An 18,878-nucleotide genomic window follows, 5' to 3' on the forward strand; every position below is an offset into this window, starting at 1 on the left:
ATTTCTTCAGTTCGCTGGAAACAGACCAAAGAAACATGCCTCTTCGATTTATCGCCATTGCCATTTCTCCTTAAATAGATATTGCTATAAGTGATAATATATGATGAAGATGTGAATCTTTCGTTAAAAGATATAAACCTTCTATGAGGTCGTTGCCAAGTTTAATAATCTGATGATCTAATAATTCCCATAAATGAATTTGATGTATATCTATATCTTATCCAAAATATGGACAAGACATAAATAACATAAAATTGTTATCATTTATTTCATCGTATTACACATTACCAATCATAAGTCATAAACATTAAATTATACATTTTTTTCAAAATAAATATAATAAATTTGCTTCAAAAAGCATTTAGGGTTTTATAAAATGCTTAAAAAAACGAAATAATGGAATAAATGTAAATATTTTGTAAGATAAAAAATATTTCTACGTATATTTATTTTGATATTAAATTGTTAGATAGAATATGTATTACGTTTTGTAAAAAAATAAAAAGAATTTAAAAAAAAATAAATTTTAATTAAATATAATGTAATGTGTAACAGTATCATCGATAGTTTCAAAGATATTGCAGGGAATCGTAGATCTTCTTTGATTTATGTCTATTGCTCGGCTTATAATGATTCTATCCCACCGATTATTCAACCATTCGAATATTATCCGACAGTTATACCACCTAGAATATCATGTAGATCCGATTTATCATAACAGATTTCGTTTTCTATTATAAATTTCATGTTATCTTGAGAATCCTTTAAACCTAAAATATTGTAAATAATTCAAATTGATTATTGACAATATTGATTAAAATTATAGTAGAAATAATTATTAATAATATAATTATCAATAATACTCATCTTATATACATAAATTAAGTCGTTGACGATCTGTGAATAATTTTATCTTCAAATGTTTGTCTACGGCAGATTAATAATCATTAGTACCAGAATTTTGAAATGGAAAAAAATCTAATACAATATTTATCAGTATTACCATGTGCGTTGACGTGTATACTCATACTCGAGAGCTTCACCCTTGACACCCCTTCTTCTTGCACTCAGCAGCCCACGCTCGCGATGAAGCTCCGCAGGTGGCCGGACTTTAAAACGCTTTGATGAATCTCAAATTTTCGCGAAATCATATGCTTTGATCTTGTGATATCTTTTGATAATCTTCGTAGATCGTTTTAGAAACTGTTGCTGAAATCTAATTACATCAAACATTAGATTGTTTAAAATAAACTGTTTTTAAGGAAGATTTAATGCATTTTTTTTACCTTTGATAATTATATTCATTCCATGAAAAGATAAATTAATATATAAAGTCTTGAAACATTTATAATAAATTTTGATTTTGCAATTTGTATTTATACACAAATGATAAATACTTATTTTCGATATTTGATTATATTTCTAAACTCGAAAGAAAGAGATAAAAGTGGAAGTGTTTGCGAAGAAGAACAAGTTATTCTAATTAACTATGTTTAAAAATAATCTCTCAAAATTGAAGAACAATTCAAAAGTTGCATCGAATTTTCTTTCTTTTGAATTTTTTAATTTCAAATAAATATTTCAAATAATAAAACTTGAAGGATTAGCTCTAAGCCATAATAAAAATTCAATTTCTTGCATTTTAGGTTAGGTTAGAATTCGCTTTTTTTAAGGAAACGAAAAGAATGAGATTCTGATACAAATTTTATGATGCAATCTCGACAACTATATTTTTATGTATTTAACTTTATTTCGATGCTTGTTTATATATAAGTTATGATAATATTATCATACCGGAAGTCTTCGCAAACAACAACACATAATGTTTTTACGCGAAAAACGTTGCACCGTAATATTCGACTTCTGGCACGGTTGTTTAGTATCGAACATTGAAAAAATTCTAGCATTGCTTCAGCCTACGTGGTTTCCAGCTAGGCTAATAAAATATAAATATATAGGCCTGGCCACCCTGTGACATTCTTTGAAATATATTTTTGAGAATTTGTTATTTTCTAGTTCTAGTATTGATATCGTGTATATGAAAAGAAGATACCATAAAATGAAAAAATCCTCTTGTGAATAAGAATCATAAGAATCAAACTAAATATTATGTAATTACATTATTAAAATTTTAAAAATAAAAGATAAAATATTCGAAAGAAAATTAAGATAAGATTTGAATCTCGATTATCTGACAGGTAAGACGAGTGTCATTTTTATATTATAGTTTGTTGAGTTTCAATCATTAAATATTATCGTCTATTAAATTTCAATATAAATTATTATAAAAAAGAAACCTATTATTAAACCTACTAAACAAAAGAAACTTTTCAATTTATTTTTATTCTTATTTCTTACTTTTGTCAAAAATATTTTCTAATTAATCAAAGAAATTATAACATAAATTTTGATATCTTCGTTTTTGTATAAAATACTAATAATGAATATAAAATAACGAGATCGAAAAAATATGAAAAAATTATACTTCTATTTTCTTTTTTGTTTGCTTATCATGTTTAATACAATTTGAGAAAAAAAAAATAGAAGAAAGTAATATAGATTAGAATGATGCGAAAATAAAGTCTAGCTGATACGTTTAAAATATTATTGATTTGAAGTATTTAATCAATAAAAAAAATAAAATATAAAAATAATCAAAGAGAATAGATAAAAATTTCAACTACAAATCAATATCACTTAATTAATTTTGTTGAATAATTATATGATGCTTTGAGTTAATTAATTATTTCTTTCATTAATAATTCTTTTGTAAAAAATTTAAAATATTTTTCTTTATCAATTGATATAATTATCAATTGAATTATAATTTTTAAAGAATATTAAAAAATATTAAAATTCTAAATTTTAATTCGTAGAAATTAAATCATCATTTCTTGGCTGCAATATTCTTGAATCTGCAATAACTAGCAGACGAGAACGTAAAGTAAAACGAACAACTTACTTTCTTCATATTCCATATTCTTGTAACGAATTTTCAATTGCCATTAGAAGAAAAGCAGGAAATCGAAGAATGTATTTCGAGGTTATGTTCACTGCGTAACATTTGCAACGAACACTGCGACATAGAGGACGATCGAAGGATCTCGAGACTTACGTAAAACCCTTCGCGCTCGATCGAATTTCCTGACCACCCGGCGACAGTCTATACGACCATGTACGCCTATTACGTCGCCTTTACGATCTCCTCGTAAACGTCCAGACCCGCGAAATTGATAGACCACTACGTTACACGAACGAACACATCTGTACATACGATAGTCCCATCGTGGCAGCACGTACGATGTCTTCTTTCAACTCGCTAGATCGTTCCTCTACCGTATTCTCGATTTCTATCGTAAAAGATCGATAATCGATAGGACAATCGATTTTTCAAATAGATCTGAAACGAGTCGCATAAAGACATTCGAACAAAATGGCGTTTTGTGTCGTAACGAAAATTATCTTGTCCATCTATACAACGAAACGATAGAAAAAGAATATTTCATAGTTCGAGGTTATTTGTTTCCTGTTTCAAGTCGAATTATATAAAAAAAGAGGTTAGTATAAAATAATAAACTTTTATTTTAGAAAATTATTGATACAGGAAATATCGTATCAATTTTTCGTTAATTTGCTATTTTAAATAAATTTCGTTTTGGAATATCAAAAATTATTAGTTTTTTTGCATCTTTCTATAGATATTGTATATCAAAATAAGAAATTTTTTCATATATATGAAAGATTATCGAATGATCTTCAAATCTTTTGTATTAAAATAGAGGTTAAGTAGAGAGAGTAGAATAGTAAAAGCAATTTTCATTTGAGAAGATTTTGATACTTACATTAATATAAAATATTCTGACAATTCTATATTATTCCATCACTTTTGTCATGCAATGAGAATTTAGTATGTCAAGTAGGAAAAATCGTGCCAGAATATATTACAGATGTATATAGATTACATAGTTCCATTCTACGTTATATAATAAATGATATTGATCAATCTTTGGATTGTGTGTGTCAAAGGAAATATTAGGATAAACAAGTAAAAAAAGAAATTTCACTTTCAAGAAGAAAGATTCTCACAATTTACACAAAATATTCTGTCAGTTCCTCGTTAATCCGTCGCATTTATCGCGTAAATGAGAATTTTGTTTTGCCAAGGGAAAAGAACTGTGTCACCGGTGACAGCATCGTACATCCATGTTACAATGAAGCTTTCGAAAATGAGACAACACGAAAGTCAAGCGTCGTAAAAAGCACGTAATAGTTTCAACCGGCCAATTCTGTAAGCGACTGATGACTTTACGAGCGAGACGCGACTCCAGACGCCGACCAGACGCGAATGGTTCAGCGCGAGTAAATCTAACCTCGCCTACGCTTGCTAAAACGGCGCCGGTGTCACAACGCGTAAAAATTATTTGCTACTAGTAGACAGCTACTGTTTTAAAAATATAACGTCTAACTAACTGTTCTCGATATGGATCACCTAGGATTTTTTACGGCACTCTGTGGATATGCAAACTGCTTTTACGATATGAAGTTTCTAACCATGCCAATAATGCTTTCATAGTTTTTTTAATTTTTTAATTTGATTTTTTAATTATTCCATTTTAATTAAACAATCATTTTAATTAAGGTAAAATACAAAATTATAATAATAATATAATAAATATTTTAAAATCAAATTAAAATAAGTTAGGTTAGAATAGAAAGAAAGATGATTCGTGATGATATATATATATATATATATAATAGAGAGATTATACATTACTATAAACATTGTATTAATTAATCAAATTTAAATTTAAAATTCAAAAAAAAAAAAAAACAAAAGAAATGTTAAATTTAAATTTCAAATTAAATATAATAATTCAAATTATATATTAATATCACAATATTATATAAATTTCAGTTCACTATCGGTGATGATATAAAGTCACTTGATGTTTTAATCGTTTCGATAATGATTATTGAATAACACGTCGTTACTTCGTACGCGCGAAATTTAAATTTGCCAGACGTTCGTAGTAAAAAAAAAAGTCAGAAGAGATGACGGAGAAGCGAATGAAGTGGCAGACGACGCGGACGACAAGAAGGGAATTGTAAAGTCGTCATAATTGATTGCATCTTTCGCAAGTAGAGAGGCGAAGCTCGAAGAGGAGGCTGAAAGGAAGAAGACAGTGGAAGAGGACGAGTGGCTCTCTAGCTGATACAAGAGCCGTTGACATTACCGCGTTGCTCCTCGTCGCGAAACCACGCGCCACCCACCGAGCACCGTGATTTTTATTTCGGCTGGCAATAAACAGATCCATCGTGACTTTTTTTCTCTCTTTCTTTCTCTTCTCGCTTTATGATCTTTCTCCTCTTTATTCTTTTTTTTCTCATTTTCTTCTTTTATGACGATCGTTCTTCGACAACAGAGGACATTATCAATAGTGAAAGATGTATTATTTATAATAATTATAATTTCAGAGAGGTAGTTTATTATTCAATTATTCCACGAGTAAAGTGTTTCTTTCGTTTGAATTATATAACTTGTTTCAAATTTAATATTAACGAGTTAATGAATGAAAATAAATTATCTGTATAATTTTTTCTCTTTTAATCAATTCAATTGAAAAATGAAAATGCAATGATTTATTTATAACAGAATATTGATTTTTTCTAATCTACTCTTTGTTATTTATTTAATGAGTTTAATAGAAAGAAATTGACACGTTTTAATAAAAAGATTTTCATTACGTATTATTTATTTCAAATAGTAAACTTTTATAAATAATAACTTTTATAAACTTTTTGAAATCATTATTTCAATAGGTGACAAAACTTTAACTTAAAGTTTCATCGAATATTTTTCTAATATATTTTATTGTATCAATTTTCATTTAAACGTACAGATAACAATGCCCGTCGAGACGAAACGCAATCGATGCCAGGCCACTGTTTTTCTCCTGTCTTTAAACGTGTGAATGTCTTCGCCATATCGCATCAAGGACGGATTGTCTCTTTCATAGTGTTTTCGTGAGACGAATTTCTGGAACGTTGTCTCTTTACAACCGTGTGAAAAGATCGAAACGGAAATAAAATCCTTCTCACTCCTAAAATCGATTTTACTACCGTCCATATTGGAAATTCCTTACACGGAGAACAATGAAAATCCTCAAATATTATTCAAAAAGGTAATATATTAAAATGTTTATTATTCGAATATATTTATTATTTGAAAATTTGCTATTTCTTTTTGATATTTTATTTTATCATTGATACATTTTATTATATAAATCTTCCACTATTCAAACATTGTGTACATTAGATTAAAATTAATTTTTGTTGAACTCATTTAGGTTATGTTAAAAAACCACTTATAAATATTGATCCTTCTTCTAAATAATCATAAAGCATCCAAAATTTTCCACTTATATTCGAATCTATTTGCAATATATTAGATCTCATCTATATTTTATCTATCTTCAAAGGACGAAAGTTCGTATTATAAGTCCTCTATCTCGCCAAACAGCCATAATAAAAGAAATCTCTCCAACTTTTGGTCACATCGATAACCTTGAAATTCATACTGTTTTTCCTTATTACGAACAACTAAAGAAGTTCGTCAGAAGTTGTTGTGATTTCTTTTAAGAAGCCCTTCGGAGAAATGGCGGGTGATTGATGTCAAACACACACAGATCACCCTGGGGGATCGACGATCCCGTTTCACCAACGACCTCGACTCATCAAGGACAATCCTTATCGGAGCTAATAGACACGAAGGATTTTCAAGCGAACCTACAGAAAAACAAAATCTAACGATGAATCGGGAGTATCCTCGAGCAAATGGGAGCACCCTCGTCAACTACAATTTTCCATCGAGTTCTTCTTACTGTCAAGGTCGAGGCAGATTGTCACAGCGAGGAGGGCACGATGATTATCGCGTATTACGAATCTGTCCACTATGGATCTGTCGACTACTGAGAAAATCTTCTCGAAGGGATGCCAGATTATCGCGATTGTTGCTCGAATTACTTCTGTTGAGCAAGAAGTTTGTCTGGTTGAATAATAATGGCTGCCAATGTTTCAATAACATTTCAAATATTATATTCGTGATATGATATGGACGATTGGATGTTTATCTTTGATCATTTTGTCGTAATTTCGAATACGTTTCGTAGAAATGTTGAAATGTTTTTCGACTATTCTTAATGTTTCTTATAGCATTTAGAAATATTTTATTTTTATTATACAAAGTTCTAATTCCAAATTATATTTCTATTATGAAATATAATTTACTGGAATGGAGACTACAATAACGTTTGCAAAAATATTATCATAATGTATGTTTACAAATCAGGACATTTAATTTAAGATAAATGAATATTATAGTTATAAAATGAAATTAAAACTTATTAACGATGTAATAACTTATATATGTACTTGTATAATATAAACACGACAGTATCTTTTTAAATTACATAACGTAGAAAGCATACATTTTTATAGTATTTTTGTTTCTTGTTTGCTTAACGTTAGGAATTACTAGAGAAGTTCGTAACCTAAGTTTAACCTTAAAATTTACTAGACTCGTCCTACGAAGTCAAAAATAATGGAGAAAAAGATGATAAATAAAATGGAGAGAGGCTGTGAGGAAGGAAAATGGCCGGTAGACGAATTATGGCCGAACGAAAGCGAATGCAATTAAGGGATGCCGTGGAAATGGGAAATAATGAATTCAAGCCCCGTTTCTGCCCGTGTGCTCCCGGGGGATTACCGTGTGGCCGTACGATTCAAGGGGTAGGAAGGAAGGTGAAGATTATTCCGGCCTGCAAAGGGAATCTGGAAGCTATGACCTACTTCAATTTGCCTTCTCCACATTCGTAGGCACTCCACGTTCTTGACTTTCGTCGTAGTTGTCGTGCTTGTCGTTCGCCTTGTTGCTCTGCTCTGCTCTGCTCCCTTCCCCTCCCCTCCCCTCCCCTCCCCCTTTCCCCTCGCCCCGGCCTTTTGCCACTAGGCAGTCGGGAAAAGAGAAAGAGAAGAAGAGTGGCGGTGGAATCGAATAATAAATTCGAGGGAACATTATTTTTGGCTCCCTGTTTCCTCGCCCGGCCGAACTCTCTTTTCACCGATTGTTGCTTTTAGGCTGGAGGGCTTGTTATATATGCGTTCGATAAATTGAACGCGATTCCCCCGTCCTTGTCGATGTTTTCGGTCTACTTTAAACTGTTTTCCTCGAGCAGTCTTATGGGGGATTGTTCCGCGGGGTTCCTTAAAATAACCGAATTTATCTTGTTCTGTGTATATTGTTGTATGTTGAGGATATATTTTCGAATCTTTGGGCAAATTTATGGGATGTGTATGTTTTTTTTCTTTCTTTTTTCTTTTCTTTCTTTCTTTTTTTTTTTTTTTTTTTTTTNTTTTTTTTTTTTTTTTTTTTTTTTAAATAGAATAATCACAAAGAATTGTGAAAAGATAAGTGTAATATGTAACGTAATGATTATTAAAAAATCTTTAAACTGTGACAGTAATTATTAGAAAAAACGTGATTTAATTTTAATTTTCTTTTTGTGAGGGAAGTTGAAATTTTTGGAAGTTTTGGAGATACTCAAGTTTGTTTGTTGGTTATTAGCGGGAATTATTTCAAGAAACGTCTAATTTAATTATTAATAATTATGTGAATTCCATGGATATACCTCCCGCAAGGCAGGTGTTGCACAAGCAGATCGCGTCGCAACACCTGGCGCCCCATACATTCCCCATATGACAACTTCCCTTCCTCCATTTACCGCTAAATATAACAGGAACTAGCATTTCTACCTCGTTAGAGGACTAATTACGAGAGAAATTCTTAGGTCTTGTTGGAAAGTAAATATAATTTTTGTCTACTATAACTCAGATAGTCTAATCCCCTTAATGAGCATGTTCTTAAAACAAGCTGTATCGCTATAAATAAAAATTTCAAGGAAGAACAGGAAAAATATTATTTTATACTTACCATTAGTACTATCTTTTCATAATCATTAATTTAAGAATTATAGTAATTTTTATTGAATAATTACAGCTTATTTTAAGATCACTTATAAATTTAAAAAAAAAAGCTTCAAAAATACAAAAGCATTATTTTAAGAAAACTTTTTGTGTTAATATATTTCACTTATAGATTTTTTTCTTTCTTAATTTACATAATCTAATAATTATTGATTTCTGTTTCTTGTATTAGGTTAAAAAATTCTATTTACTCAATCATTATTTCTTTTTTCATGTGGATCATATAATTTTGAAGTTTGAAAAACTCTAATGAATTTTCAAACTTTAAAATAATAAATTATTCTTTTTAAAATTATAGAAAATTTATTTTCTAATATATATATACTGTATAATATGTATACAGTGATTTTTTTCAAAACAATATCTTATTTTTATTTTATTACATGATTTTTAATATGTTATTTCATTGAGATCATTAGATATAAAATAATCCAAGATCATTACGTGCAAAGTAAAGAAACGTACCTTAGACAAACTTCTATCTTCGTTGTGTTCTTGTTTGCTCTTAAAACAAGAAAAAATATGTAGATGAAAATCTATTCAGAATTCCATTGGCGTAACAACCCATCCCTTTAACTGTATTAGTCTGTTTGCACCCGTTGAAGCTGTGACATCACAGATCGGCTGATCCAACAAAATTGATTTCAACTGCTGTTTTCGAGAGAAGCTGTTCTAGAAACCGACAACGATCGTTCACGTTCAACCTGCATCGCTCGGAAGTAGGCTGAAGGGGAGGAAACGAGGACGTGTCCTGTAGGTGGCTGCATCCGCAATGAAAAACTCGTAATTGTGTCGAAGGAAATGAGCTATATTCCATGAGAATCGCGCGATATTGGTGCATTGATGCAGAAAATTTAAGGAATTTTTACATTAATTTTGGATTAATTAGATTTTTATTAGCAGCTTTTTATTAGCACAGTTTATAAGATAGAATTTTTTCTAGTTCTGTAACATAAAATTATAGATATTTTATTAATTAATGATCTCAAGAATAACTATTTATTAAATTTTAAATTAGTATAATTATATATTAACTTTATTAGAATTTCATTTGTCTGAATTCATTCGACAGTTCCATATCAGATACTGATTACTTGTTCAAATAGTAGAAATTCAGATAATTGAATTCAACGAGTAAGAATATATTCAATATAAATGTGATTTTATCATAAAATGAGAAATCGTGATCAATTATATTTTCTTTCTGCAAATAAAATTTTAATCATAAAAATTAATATAATCTAATATCTGAGGGCAGCTCAGATATTAATAATTGGAATAAATGTTATTTGAAGGAAGATCTTCATCATAATTCTTGTATATAATTATATTTATTTATGTAGATCTTTTGCGTGGTTTCTACTCATATATCTTGGAAGTAACAAAACAATCTAAGCATTATATCTGATGTTTAAATGTTTCATTTATACTATTTATCGTTATTTCTATCTCACACTTGTCATCATACTAAAATATTACAATATAATTAGACGTGATATACATTATAAAGTAATTTACTATATATTGCATATCGCTCAATGGTGTTATATTTATTGAAATAAACGAGATTTATAATTTTCAAAATGTTCTCTATAACAATAATATTCAATATTAATAAAATTGTATGATAGAAGAGAAAATGAATAATCTTTTATTAACAGAATTGAATTAATTAAACTCTCTTAATAAAACATATCTAATATGAATAAAATATCAAATCTAATTTCATCCATTAATTTCTTGTCTGCTACTACTTTGTTTAAAAAACTAAATTAAATGTTCCTTTTCCTATTTTTCACATTGTTATGCTATAATATTAAAATATAACAATATAACAATAATGACAAGTGTTGATTATGGGTGACCATCATGATTAATATATTTCTCAAGATGTTGTTCTCTGTGATTTAAATCTGCCTTCTTATGTTATATATTCAGATATCATAAATAGAAAAGATAGATTCTTGAAAGGTTCAAAAACTATTAAGTGAAAGATACGGGCGGTCGTTGTGTCCGGATTTTGCCGAGTTCACTGGCGCAATGCGGGGCGGCCAGACAACATGGCGCACCCTTTTCTGGCGCGTTGAAATTACACGCATTCAATCGCAAACAAACACGTGTATAAAGATGCATTACGTTATTTGTTTTATCGTCTCATTGATCATCGTACAAAATCGATTAACTGTTGATTCGTTCGATGACAAATTTATCAAATCTGTTGATAAATTAAATTATGCATTCCATTGTGCGAACTTTGAATGTTAATTTTCTAATTTTAATTAATCAATAGATTTTATTAATCTAAATTATTTTTTGTACGTTAAAAAATGTTGATCACTCCATGGATTAATAATGTTCTAAATTATCTTGTAAGCAATTGTTGTGTCATTTATTCTTTAAATCGATTCTGTATAGGTATTAAAAATTTGAAATATTTTTTAGAAAATTGTTATCCGATTTGATATTACGATGATTACAAGCGTCAATAGATATACGGTTCGAAAGATGAGAAATAAAAAAAAAAATCTTTTGAAAGAAACTTTCGAGTGTTTGAAAAGGAAGCATTTTCATGATCGATGAATTAATATGGTCCTTGACCACGGGTACAAAGGAACCCAGCTTCACGCATCGTTACCTTTCGAGTACTTTTTTTTTTTTTCTCTCTCTCCTTGGCACGTGCCTGATGGGACCTTTTGTTCCCTTCCTGTCACGAATCATTTTCCTTACGCGCCACTACAGTAATTCGGAACAGGTGTTAAGTTCCCTCTAAAACGGGTTATTCACGCGTATTAATCAGGCTTTTTTCGAAGCGTTGGTTACTCGATACGAAATTATAATTCTAAATCTCCGTTCTATTGTTAATTCGGTACTGATTTCTTCTATCGGCATGAAATTAAAATTTTTACCAAATTAAAATTAACTTTAACACTTTGTTATTGCGAACGAAGGAGGATAGGATAAGAATGATATTTTAATGAAAATATTGATTAAATGAATATTTTTCGTTCTTTTATATATTCATATTGACGAGATTTTTAACGAGAAAATTTGCTGGCTGCGAGGCTAAAAAGGCCTGTGCGCGCAATTATCGAGAGCAGTTCGAATCCTTTTCATCACGAACACCTGTTTTAACCAATTATTTCGACCTTGACCCAGGCTTAGGGTAGCGGCACTCGAATTCTTCGACACGGAGTGGCGTTCTTGAATTTTCCACGCTACTCCTCCCAGCGAATTTCGTTCGCTGCTTAACCTCAAATTCGTTTTGCACTTAAACCACTCCGAGGAAATGGCCTCAGATTTTATTATTATATATATATATATAAGCCCTCACTCTTAAAATTACTTTAAAATATTTAATTTTACAAACGGAGAAACATCGATTGTATTTTGCTTTGAAGACAATTCTTTGAACGAATAATAATCAATATTGGAAAATTTCTTTTCTTCGACAATTTCCAACAATAATTTTTAAATGATTATCTTCGTGTCCATTATTCGTAAAAATTCGTGACATTCTCAATAACTCGTGATACAACACACGTGTATTCTCGATTCAAGTTCAACAAAATCGAAATGGGCCATTACGATTTCACGCGGGCATTTTTGCCACATTAATTTCATCTCGATAAACATCTTTCACGAACGTGTATAATGCGGGGACGGCATCGATTATTGAAGTTTGTCGATTATTTAAAGGGCGAGTCGCGGTAGCGTCCTCGAGTGCCTCGTCAATCGTCCTCAATCGAGTCTGGAGTGTGCAACATCGACGATGATTGACAGTTAATGGAAAAGGGTGGACCAAATAAATGACAACTATTCGGTTATCGGTTACTTCAATGTAAAATTCATATAACGAATTCAAAAAAGATTTTGAAGACTGTTATTCGATTGATTTAAACGATTATATTTTTTTCTCTCTTAATTTTAAGTTGTTAAATGTGTTATTAGACGAGTTTTCTATTGATTATTATCGAAACATATTACTTGGAAAATAGTTATATATTTATGCAATTTTTATGTAAAGAGCATCAAAGAAGAATGGAATATGTCAGAAGAAACGGAATATTCAAGTAACATTCTTATCCATTAATTCATTATTCGTTTATAAATGAATGCTTAAAGTAATGTTACAAAAATTACCAAACCGTCAAAATTCCTATACAATATATGAAACTCCTTTTTTACATCTAATAGTCATTCCCTCCTATTATTCGTTGAAGTTGATTAAATTAACTCAAATTAACACCATTATTAAAAATTCAGATTCACTATTAATCTCGAAAGAAACTTTACCATTTCTACCTAAAAGAAGAAGAAGAAGAAGAAGAAGAAGAAGAAGAAACTTCCTAATTTCCAAGGAATTTTCATGTAGCAAAAATTCGTGGAGAAAATAACCTCTGCCAATGACCATCCAACAGGATTCCCGCTGATCCACCGAAATTCAGTGAGCGCCACCCCAAAACGAAACGAAGCAGGCTAACGAACATACGGCGTGCCCCGGGAGAAGCGTCGCAGGAGGGGCGTGGAGATGCGGCACGCGTCAACCAAGGGTGGCACAAAAGGCTGGGAAATGGAGAGCGAATTGCTCATTATCGAGTGGTCAGGGCGCGTCGAGGGGATTCCATCTAGGTTCCTCCTGGAAAGGATGAAGAAGAAAGCCCACGTTCGCCTCTCTTCGTAGAGGGGGCTCTTCGAGGAGGCTTGGATCCGTCCACGGAGGGAAATGAATCGCGTGAAAATTGTCCACCCCACTCGCGCCAACCGTGGGGAATTTTCTTTAAGGGAAAAGCTTTAAGCGACGACTTCCACTCTGTTCATCCTCCGGGATCAATCGAGCCACCCCCTCGAACACTTTCTCTTCCATGTGTTTCGATGTGGTAAATAATAGGGGGAGGAGCCGCTCAAGTGATTCGTATCGTTCGAATTTTTATTACGAAAAATATGGCTTTGGATTTTAACGAATTTTTTTAACAAATTGCAACAATTAAACCTTACACGTTTCTCTTTTTTTTTTTTTGCTTCTTCTAGGTGTCGATAGAGGAATTTGTAAACAATAATATAATATAATAAATTATATAATAATATTATATAATATAATATAAAAAATTATGGCTTTTCTCTTTGGATTGCAACAATAAAATCTTACACGTTTCTTTTTTTTTTGCTTCTTCTAGGTGTCGATAGAGGAATTTGTAAACAGTAATATAATATAATTTTATTAACGATCGGTGGTAGCAGAATTATTAGTTGATTAATTGAAAAATGTAGAAAACTGTAGATTTTTTTCACTTTGGAATTATGGAACAGAAGGGACAGAACCGATTTATTCCATTTCTTTTTTTTCTTATTATAAATTTTTTCCCCAACTTAATTCCGCGCGCTGAAAATTGAAAAAATTGAAAATTGAAAAAATTGAAAATAATAATTTCGCTTTTGTTAATTTATTGGACGAGCGGCAGCATCACGAACGGCGGCGCGGGAATCGCATAATCGCAGAGAGATTTTAAAGGAATACCGTGCTTCAATTTCCAAGCAGGCTTTTAGCAAGCTTCCGGATTGACTCCTTCCCCGGAAGTTCTTTCCTTTTACGCCACGGACGAGTTCCAAATGGCCGTACTTCAGCGAACTGCTTTCTGAACACGCGTATCTTTTCACGTATACTACTCCACTTCCACCGGTGTTACTATCGCGATAATGTATTCGCGGTTCAGTGTACTCCAAGAGGAAGAAAGTAATTTGTCATTGTCTAGTTGATTTTACCAATGTGAAAAAAACGTATTTATTTATCACGTTTGTATCTTTGATAACACACTTGATATTTTTATATATTTGGAGGGAAATCAGATTTATGAGATATATGAAATCACATAATATATATTACAGTGATATAAATTAAGCTTAATTTGAAAATCAGTTTATGACCACTCAGTCTCGAAGGAAACTTTGATTCTGTAAGTTTCTGTAATATCAAGCAAAAAAGTATGTACAGCTTGTGACAAATGAGTCACAAGAAAATCAAAATGGAAGATACATTCGATGGAAGATAATTTTTTTCTTCTCTGAAAAATTTATTCCCCTATAATTAGATGAACGGATAAAAATCTTGTAATTTTAATAATAGAATAAGTTTTGTAGAAAGTGGAATCGATTAATTTTAGTTTTCGAGCAGTCAAAGAAAAGAGGAAACGTTTATTCGATTTCTCGTTTCAATAAAAATATTCTTTTTCATCTTGAATATATTTACATTTCGGGATTAATGGGAGTATTTTAGTTACAAACAACTGTTTCAACGCGAGAATGGCTCTCGTGTTTCATGCAAGGCCGTGGATAAAATCAACGCAACTGTCGGACTTCCATCGTGGTTGTCAATATGCATTACGTATGCTGCACGATTAAATATTCAAGACACGTTTAAAAATTGACCGATAAAGATCGATCGACGTGAACACTTTGATCCTGTAGTTGGAGAATTATTTAAATGGCTTTTGAATTCGTAAATTTGATCAGGCATCGATAAAAAAATTTTAGAACATCAAGGTTGAAATATCGAATTTGGCATCGTTAGTTTTCATAGTTTCCCAAACTTTTTCCCTAACATTTTACAAATTTTCAAATCAATGGGTCGTCTTAATTATTTTGTAGGATAAATAAATGTAAGTAATATACACGTAATAAATTTAAATATTTATTCTCATATGTTAATTATTTAAAACACAAAACACAATGTTGATTTGGTTGCAGCATAACACGAAAATTCTGCCCATCATAAAAATATGTAAAAAAATTGGAATACTTTTCTGTTAAATTGATTAAAACTATTTAATTGTTGTTCCTCATTTTCGTTTTAAATCAGAGTCACTAATTAAACCAATTAAGAGTTTTCATAATCATGGAACAGTTGTCCACTTTTCTAATGGAACATCGGTACTCCATGAAAAATAGGTCTAGTTGAAAATCATTAACTACTTTTATCTAAATGAAGTCACTTTCTAATCTCAAAAATATTGAAGTGTTAAAATATCTTTGCCTTTAAAGAAAAAAATAAGGTAAGGAATAGGTAATTCATCAGCAAGGATACTTAATATCCGTTCATTATAAGACTAATATTCAACAAAGAATATTAATAAATTCGTAGATACATTCAAATCTTTGCAAAACGATGCTCATTACTTTTATTCCAACATGTTCGAAGTTTTGCTTAATCTCTTTAGGCTGTTATTAATAAAAGATAATCTTCGTCACTTTAAATGCAATGAACCCTCATTAAAAAATCTTTCCATATTTTCATAAATAATTTCATAAAAAATGGTCGCTAACCACCCTTTCGACGCCAATATTACATTCCTTTCGTCGCCTGTGTGATTCATGGACATCGTTCGCTCTAAAATAAAGTGAAATTGATGAATAAAAAAATAAATGTTTTAATAAATTTTCGTTTTTTCTTAATATTTTTCACGAATTTTATTATAAAATCGATTATTATTGGTATTATTAATATTATTCCCGAAAGATGTATACATAAATCATGAGGATTTTATTGACTGATTTTATTATAAGTCAATATCTTGTTATGGCTCTTCGTATCCCTATAAAATATTTTCGTGGTGTCGAACATTTAGATGCGAATGATCTATTTCGAACGTTCAATTCGTTCATCTCTCATCTCATATATATAATTTCGTCTACGTATGTGTAATGTTTTCATAAGAGGAATCATAAATTATCACTTATTGTCGACCAATAATTACATTTCCTATAAAAAGATTTGATAAAACTTCTAAATTGAATTTTATAAATTTTCCAACGAGGAAAGTTCCACTTTCGATATAATTTCGAATTAGGTAAACATTTCTATTACGTTTCTATTCTTACATATACTCTGTATTAACTGAAACATTAATAATAACACGGCGAAAGAAATATCAACAATAATATAGAGACAGGAACAAGTAAATAGACATAGTGGAAACGAGAAATGAGGGAATAAGGAAGAAATTGCGAATACAGAGATGGTTTGGTCGTTGCCAGTGACAAGCACGAATTTACGATAACTCGTTGCTGTTACAGAGTTGAGATTCTGAGGGTAACACAGGTCAGCCAATTGCAACAACACGTGCACCTGACGCGAATAATGGATAACTGGTATACATAGATTATGTCTCTGATTATGACACGAATGCCAATAGAATTTTATTCGTTTAATAATTTCTTTTGATATTTTCTTTAGAAATCTGGAGAGTTGTAAACTTTGTAAAATTAATCAAGGATAGATAATTATAGTTTCTGATAATTCTGGACAATTGAAACGTGGATCGACAATGATCTAATGAACCTAACCTTAAAGTTAAATGATAATACAGTAAGTTCTATTTTTATTAAACTTGAAACAAATGATATCTTATGATACATCGATATATCTTGATCGATTACAAGACGATATTTCAATGTTACTTAATATATTGATAGTAAAACATAGCATTTAATATTTCGTATTTAATTTGTTTTTCGAAATGTTTCAAAATTTTATTATTGTTTCGTTAGACGTACATATAATAACAAGGTATGTATCAACTTGATTGTTATCTATTCGTCAAGATCAAGATTTTATTTAATTTTTCCGATTCTTTCTTTCCTTTTGAAGAAATTCAACGCCCAATCATCGAATCCCGTCAGACCATATCAATACCTTATTAATTCCAATACAAACTCCATCAATATCCATTTGAAGTACAAATTGCTTCGCAATCTAATCTATTCAGACAGTTAGAAACATTTATGAAAAGGAGAAATATTATTCCATTCGTACTGTTGGAAATAATCCAAATTGATGGAGCCGAATGTCAAAGGAATATGCGCTTATGCCAAATTTGAATCGAAGGGATATATAGATGAAAGGAGTAACATTGTACACAACAAGTACGAAACGGTACGAAACAGTCGTGAACGGTACGGAAATGGAAAAGAGGAGAGGGATTTTCTCGCGTTGGAAAGATTTCATTTTGGAGAACAGGAAAGAATCGCGACATGACTGGTCCTGTGTCCTCTCGTAAAACGACGCCGTTCACTTTTGCGCGCGCGCGCGCGCGCGCTCCTCGAAAATAGTAGTCAGCTCGTAAAGTCTTTTGTTGCGACTGTGAAACATGCATTCTCACTGTCGTCTCTGCCGCGTCTCGTCGCCTTTCTTTTCTGTCTGACGGCCAGAGTCTCTGCCATTGGCGCCACGGTGACTTTGACCTTTCAACCCCATCGAGGAACTCACAGTTGTAACCCCTATATCGCAGGTATTTTACTTGTCATTATGATTTTAACGTGACTTTATCATTATCGTCATAATTACGAAATTCTATCGTTTTATGAGAATATTAAATAGATTCTTAAAGTTAATGTGACGTATATTTATAAAGCACGATTAATTGTAAAGAGATTTTAAGACGTTCATGAATTATGAATCGATATATATTTGTGTGATGTGTGATTGACTCAGATTTGGAACACGAATTAAGGGATATTTTAAGAGAATTTCATTAATTATGATACAGATTTAATCTGTTGAATACTAATGCGAACGTGTTAATCTCGATAATGGCGGAACGATAAAAATAGATACAGGGAAATAAAGATAGGTTTCATTCTCGAAGGAAATATAGTGTTTCGTGGGTGCAATAAATGTTAATGGCGGTTTCGAAACAATTCTTGAAAGGGAAGTCCTCGTGTATGGGTATTCTATCGATCGTACAGACAAAAATACACTTCTGATTTACGTAACGACGTACCATAAATTTTTCACACAGAAAGTTTTCATGTTACTTTGTAACGTAAATGCGGCACGCGACCGC

General features: G+C 31.0%; 1 protein-coding gene and 2 long non-coding RNA genes across 5 annotated transcripts in view; 2 read left to right on the plus strand and 1 right to left on the minus strand.

Moving 5' to 3' along the window:
* Positions 1–18,878, plus strand: part of LOC122719596 (protein kinase C-binding protein NELL1-like) — a 69,797-nt gene that overhangs the window by 20,166 nt on the left and 30,753 nt on the right. The window lies entirely within an intron of this gene.
* On the minus strand, positions 882–3,286 carry LOC122719601. Its single transcript, XR_006347647.1, has 3 exons — positions 2,963–3,286; positions 1,004–1,216; positions 882–927 (listed from the first exon to the last, which is right to left on the minus strand). It is a non-coding gene; the product is annotated as an uncharacterized LOC122719601 (long non-coding RNA).
* Positions 3,399–7,310, plus strand: LOC122719602. Of its 2 annotated transcripts, none has more exons than XR_006347649.1 (3): positions 3,399–3,557; positions 5,901–6,182; positions 6,641–7,310. It is a non-coding gene; the product is annotated as an uncharacterized LOC122719602 (long non-coding RNA). The 2 variants fall into 2 exon arrangements; XR_006347648.1 differs by having other exon boundaries at positions 6,687–7,310.

The sequence above is a fragment of the Apis laboriosa genome, unplaced genomic scaffold (genome assembly GCF_014066325.1).
Source record: "Apis laboriosa isolate Shangri-la unplaced genomic scaffold, ASM1406632v1 scaffold85_cov150, whole genome shotgun sequence".
NCBI classification, from domain to species: domain Eukaryota; kingdom Metazoa; phylum Arthropoda; class Insecta; order Hymenoptera; family Apidae; genus Apis; species Apis laboriosa.